Source organism: Mixophyes fleayi, chromosome 1 (assembly GCF_038048845.1).
Source record: "Mixophyes fleayi isolate aMixFle1 chromosome 1, aMixFle1.hap1, whole genome shotgun sequence".
Classification (NCBI taxonomy): Eukaryota; Metazoa; Chordata; class Amphibia; order Anura; family Limnodynastidae; genus Mixophyes; species Mixophyes fleayi.
The window spans coordinates 291,619,425-291,626,603 of record NC_134402.1 but is presented as its reverse complement, the minus strand read 5'-3'; the positions used below and the strand labels follow the sequence as shown (position 1 = coordinate 291,626,603).

The 7,179-nt window shown below is 36.9% G+C and overlaps 1 pseudogene; it reads right to left on the bottom strand.

Annotated features, from left to right (window-relative positions):
- Positions 1-6,597: 6,597 nt before the first annotated feature.
- LOC142136817 (5S ribosomal RNA) lies at positions 6,598-6,716 on the bottom strand (annotated as a pseudogene).
- Positions 6,717-7,179: the final 463 nt, after the last annotated feature.

Genomic DNA, 7,179 nt, shown 5'->3' with positions numbered 1-7,179 from the left:
AATAGCTGTTATAGAGTATGGGTCCAGGCATGGGAGATTAAGCTCACTCAGGAAACCATAAATGAGGGAAGGGGTCGGTTGTGGAGGGAATTCACAGTCTTGGAGATATACAATTTGGAATAGTAGGCCGCAAATATATTAGCTATGTTTTGGGAGTTAGAGATTCTAGCCCATGAATCGTGAACCAAATATTTAATACAATTCTGGGTCCTTTGCCCATGTAGCATTCTGGCAACCAATCTACCTGCCCTATTACCCAATACATAATATTTCTACTTAACGCTTGCCAGTTATGAGTAAGTAGTCATTTTTTAATCAGATTTTTGATCTGCGCTATACGAGACTTAAGATCTCCAGAGGGGGTGTGTTTTATTAAAAGTTTTGAGGGAGGACAGCTCTGCCTCCAACTTTATTTGGTGGCTAATAAATGCATGTTTGAGTCTGGCTTGTCGAAGTCAGCAAATTGGATAAAGTAATTTCAATTAATATCTAGGAAACTTGGTTGTCTTTGTCTGAAAATATGCGTAGAGCACGCTACCGCGTGGAAGGGCGTATCCAGCCGCAACACGTGGCAATAACAATTTTTACTCTTTTTATATACATTCGCACAAACACACACATTTGTAATTAGTACACATTAATTGTAGTTGCAACACATAGTTATTTATGTCGAAATATAGTAGTATTTATGTGTAATATTATAAGTTATATGCATGTTAGTAAAACATATGGTTCAGGTTAAAGGAAAGGTGTCATGTCTGGTATTATTTTAATCCTCTATTCATCAGCATCTGTCCTGTTCATTCGGCGAAGAGATCGCACATTGCATACTCGAGTTATTGATGTTAGGGAATAAACCTTTAATGTGATACTAACTATAACATGCTAATGGACTATTTGAAACTGGAGTCTTGGCGGGAAGATCGGAGCACATCCCCTGGAGAGGTGACCCCCACCTTTTGGATTCTTTAGTTTGAACTAGCCTATGATCTGCAACCCCCTGGACCTTCCTGAAGCCTGGACCAATAGAAGCAAGCCACACCATCTGCATTGTTTTACTGTATTTCTGTCTGCATATAAGCAGGAGTTTTTCATCTAGTGTTCAGTCATCTTGACCACAGACTTCAGACCTGAATAACTGTTCACTGGATCCAGAGCGCCTGCCATAACTAACGGCTGTACTTATTATTATTTTGCTTGAATTATTCTGCTACTTTTTGAGAATAAATATTTGTGCGTTGGAAACACAAATCGAGATTCGACAATTGTTATTGGATAGCGACAAAACGTGCATAACAGGCTTCTGTCTGAATGGCTGAGCCTCGAATCACAGCGTACACCAGAAGTTGAAGACTGATGTGTCCCCTGGGAGATTAGTAGTAGTATACATGTCAAGGGTCTCTTTGAGGGCAACTTTCGCCTCCAGCTGGGTCAGGAGGTATGGGGCCAGTCGCCATGTATCATGGTGAATCACTGGTTGGGGGGACCGTCACGTTCAAACCACTGAAGCATGGTGAGGCCATGATATCGGAAGAATCTTAACTGAATTAGTTTCTGTAAAGACCATTTATCTGAAATGATTAAGTCAATTAGGGAATAAGAGTTATGCACAGAGGAATAATACGTCTAGTCACGTTCTAACGTGGCTTGGGTTCTCCAGACATAATATAGCCCAAACTGTATCAGTAGCCTAGAGAAGGCCACCGAGGCACCTGCCGAAGTGTCTGCCGCACATGCAGAGGCAACGGAAGATCTGTCAAGTTTAGGGTCTACAACAATGTTAAAATCTTCCATGAGAATTAGGGTGCCCTATTTATGTTTAACAATATCACAGAAAGTGTACCTAAGAAAGGGAACCTGCCGTGATTTGAGAGCATATAGATATACAATTGTAACTAATTTACTGTCTAGCGATCCTATCACAATTAAATATCTATTGTTTTGTCTTCAATACTGGAGGTAAAGATAAAATTAGATTTGGAGCTAAACAAAAAGGCTACACCATTACGTTTAAAAGGAGCATGCGTGGTATAGCATAGTGGGAATCAATGATCTTTAAAAACAGGGGAATCTTTGGCTAGAAAACAGGTTTCTGGTACTGCTACAACATCAGCTTTTTGCTTGTGAAAAATGAGAGCGTAAGGTGCCGTTTAGTGGGAGAGTTTAACCCCCTCACATTCAATGATAAAAACTTAACCTTTCAAGTTTGACGTAAAGCTTTGTGCTTGTAGTGGAGGTAGCAAAATGTATTGAACACAGATCTACAGTCTTTACTAGTCATGGAGTAATGCATTATGGAAAGAATGATATATATACACCGGTTTCCTCCCACACTCCAAAAACATACTGGTAGGTTTACTGGCTGTTATCAAAATTGACCCTAGTCTCTCCCTCTGTCTGTGTCTGTGTGTGTATGTTAGGGAACTTAGACTGTAAGCTCCAATGGGGCAGGGACTGATGTGAATGAGTTCTCTGTACAGAGCTGCGGAATTAGTGGCGCTATATAAATAACTGATGATGATGATGATGATGATACATGCCTGGGAGGGGAGAGGCTGGAGAGGGGGAGGGGTAGGATGGAGAGGGGTATAAATATTACTTTTAACAGTTAACTTCATCAGCACTGAGTAGCTTTATTCTGTTCTTCAATCTACTTAAAAGGGGATCATAGTAATGAGGAAATGGCATCTCATACAGATATAACGGACAGGCAGCTTTTATTCGTGTTTTAAGAACACACTCTGACTTCTGTCTTAACTTGCCTTTTCCTCACTCACATCCAGATTCAATTATTTATATTTGTAAAAAATACATTCTTTGGAAAGTCTCTATACATATTATAAATGTCTATCTATTAGGAATTAAGTTTAAAAATGTATATTTAGCATATATATATATATATATATATATATATATATATATATATATATATATGTACATATATATATATATATATATATATATATATGGTATAATGTACTCCCTAATATAAATGCTCTGGATATTATAGGTCATTGAGGAGTTCTGTGACCACATAAAAACACAAGGCTGTCGATAGTGTGCTTTATTTCAGATCACAGAAATCTTAGATGACTTCTAAAATCCAGTTAATGGCACAGCTAGGAAGAGGGAAACAATATGTTTGGACTTAAGGGGAGGTCCACAAAGGGTACATATATTTTGTTATCCATGATAATTTACAGTAGGAAGTGCTTTATTCCTTTTAATACACAAAGTTTGTTAATAAACACAGATGTAAGAACAACAGAACTCACTGATTATGAGCGATGACATCAGAACTCATTATATATATACATATATTATTTACAGGAGTTTATACACATACTAACATTGCCTATGTATTAAAAACAGTAACATCCTGCTTTATTTCAATGTTTAATGAAGCCTCACAAGACTTTGGAAAGCTGTGAATCATCCCTGGATGGGCAGTAATAAGGGATCAGAAAGGGATAACATTGTTTTTTCTCATGCTTATGCAGTTTCTTACTCCTGCAAGTTATTTGTATAAGTAATAAATATATGTATTTAATTCTTCATTTGTACCAATTCCAGAAATATTTTTCTAATGTCACATAAGTAATTCATGAGCAGGCTAAAGTAAGTAGTAATAATCTCATGATGACTCGGTAATGGATAGATATAGGATATGTGCTCTTTTGTGGTCTTTAACTTTTAATAAACTGAGAGGATATTTTTTTTTCTCTGTAAGCCCCTTTCTAGCTGCTATAGTGTATTAGATACACTCTAGTAGAGTCTACTAGAGTTAAGTTACTTAATAGTATGCTTACAGTCCGGTGCCCATGGCTGTATAATCTGTCAATTGTTATGGGCTTTCAGATCCACAGTACGAATGGTCACAGCAAAGGCAAAAATTGCCCTTTGAATTTACTTAAGCTAAATACAGACAGTTCACAAAAGGTAGACATATTCTTTTAAGATCCCCTCTAGTAATACACAACAAGATATTTAGTGCTTATTTTATTTCTTAGATTGTAGATGACTGATACTTCCTAAATCTCTTGGTAGCTCCTAATCTACATTAAGATTAAATTTCCTCCTTGATTGGTTAATTTCCCTGTTTAGGACTACATAGTCTTCTTTACAATATTGCATTGATTGGTTAATTTCCCTGTTTAGGACTACATAGTATTCTTTACAATATTGCATACACTATTCAAACTGTTCAAACAAGCTTATGTAGCAAGAACAAGTAAGCAGAGAGGAAAAAGAAACAAATACTATGGTATTTTTCTGCTGTAATGCAATTAAATTCCAGAGGCAAGTGACAGATTATTTTCTATTACAAAAAGAGTGAAGAATGTTTAATTATTATTTACAGTGAGATTAAGCAGTCAAATAAATGGGTCTTTATCATCACTTATTAACAAGATGAGTACTGTTTGATGTGCAACTTATCTATCCTTGTAGGCTCAAGTGGATTGTTTGTAGACTCATATGTGTACTTGTCATTTTCTCAACATTTCACTTCTAGAGTCATCATTTAGATTTTTCAAAGAAAGAAGCGGAAGAGAAGCATGTAGCTGTGTGTGTACTCACTTATGCCTTGCTCTCAGTCAAAACTTGTGTATTATAAGTGTTTGTGCATCCACTACAGCTAAAATAGCTATAGTACCCATTTAGAAGTTAATATCAACAATCATAGAAATAAAACATCCCAATACCTTATTGTTAACGACTTGTCGAACATAGATAAAACCCCTCCAAAATGGTAATCTGCCTGTCTCCACTTTGATGTGATTCCAAGTGTGGAAGCTAAATGTGCTTCCTCCTTTCAAGAGTGTCAGGGGAGTAGGATCTGCAATTTTTCCTATTATTATTATTTAAATATATCTTAGTCAAAGGAACATTAATACTGTCATTGCTTGACAATAAAGGTAATTTAGAAACCACAAAAGAGGAAATATACATTTTCTGTTGGCATGTGCAATTGCATCGATTTTGATGGGAAAGTAAATGGGTTTTTGAACCAAGTTGGTGGCATCTCTGGGGCTCTCAAAGTTGCACACACGAATGGCATTCCTTGCTAAGCGTGATTTAGATGTACAAGCAAGGCTCTTTCATCACTGAAGTGCAGAAATTAGATTTTGCAGGATTGGGTTATTTAAATGAAATAATGGTCTAACATATTATATAGTCTTACCCACATTGCCACTCTTATATTGCACAATGCTATCCCCAAAACAGGCTTAGTTCACAGTCTTAAGCTCATTGTGCTACCCACATTGGCAGTCACGTATTGCACAATGCTACATCCATTGCAAGTCATATATTATTCCATTGCCAGCCATCTCTTGCACACTAGTACCCCCTTGTCATATATTGTATGGTGCTGAGCTGACCACATTTCCATTTTTTATTTTTATGAAGATATGGACCCATTGTGCTGATAGTGATTTCGCTGGCTAACCTGAGGAGCAGGGTCTACTGTCAGACTGATCTTCGTCAGGGATACTTACACAGACATGATGGGGTTCATAGCCAAAGCAGCAACAAGTCACTTCCCATTAAGTAGCTATAATTATAGGATGCACACAATGTATTGCGCTCAATTACCCAAAATACAAATATACATTGATCAAATATTAGTGGGTGATGAGTGTAAGTGCATATAGACCAGTATTAATAATTACTCATCAGAATGCAGTAAAGACTGATGTGGTCAAACAATGACTCATAAATAAGTGACTGGTGCTGAGAGGCCACTAGACAGTAAGACAATCCAAACAGAATAATTGAGATGTATTAGACCAGTCTAAATAATGATGACCCAGGGTTTAATCAACAAATGGTCATACACTGAGGTGAATAAAATAAAATAAAAATGTAATCCAAGTGGTGAAATTACCGGTGAGGCTCACAGGGTGTGTGAATGGTGAGACAGACAGCGGGTAGATCCTGTTGTGTCAGCGGATGTGGGTGTGTCCAACGCGTTTCATCTGCACAGCAGATTTCATCAGGGAATGTGGATAATAGATTAGTGAAGACATTTATACAGTATGTCCGATGATGAGATAAATGGGTTCAGCGGACTTAGTCATCCATTAATAAGCCTCTATGTTAATAATACCAGCATGTAATCATATGTTTGGACTAACAAAATACAATATTGCATGGTAAGCATATACATAATACATACAGAGTACATAAGGGGTAAAAGCACTGATTACCATAGTGAAAGTGTATAATCTGTCAGGTAAAGAGATAGTATTACCTATAAGTATACTAATAAATTCTATAGATGGTATAAAAATAATATATAAAGGTTATATCTGACCTGACCTGTATTGGAACTATACAAAGAGAGTATTATATGACTGACATGTATTTCTATTTAAGATGCATATGCATTGAATATACCAGCAATTAGTTGCAGCAATTAATTACATGATAGTTTGATAATTAGTCTCAAAAAGGATGTATGTATACCATCCATTTACCAGTTGATAGTGGAAACAGTGATTAAAATATTCCTAGGTATATATTGTGTATTGGTACATAAGAGGTGATATGCCTTGACACTCAATATCACCGTATTGGGATGGATCTACTACATGTATTCTACTGTACCAGATGTTCCCGGGAGGTCACCCCTCCCGGTACTAGACCAGCTCCACTCTGCTTGGCTATCAAGTTCGGTGGGGATTGGGTATTTCCAGGGTGGTATGACCGTAGTCTACATGGAAATACTATACCCAAAGGGACAAAGGCGGCATGGGCACTGGAGAATCATCAACTGATAACCAATAAAACACAATATACTAATTGTATGAAAATAACACCATATTATAATGAAACATCGTATTCCACATTGAGTCCTCGTGGTATTAATGAGTTAAAATAAAGGATTAATCTAGTTTCTTCCCTGTTGATATTTTTAATTGGGTCCCCCCCTCTCCAGTTGTTGTGTACACACTTAATGCCAAAAAATGTAAATCCTTTTGGGTCACAGTTGTGAGTAATTTTGAAGTGGCTAGAAAGATGGTGTTTCTCAAATCCATTGCGTATGTTCCTAATGTGCTCGCTAATTCTGACCTTCAAAGGCCTACATGTGCGGCCAATGTATTGTTTTCCACATGGGCATTGAATGAGGTAAACAACATTCTTGGTGCTACACGTGATGAATTCCTTAATTGAAAA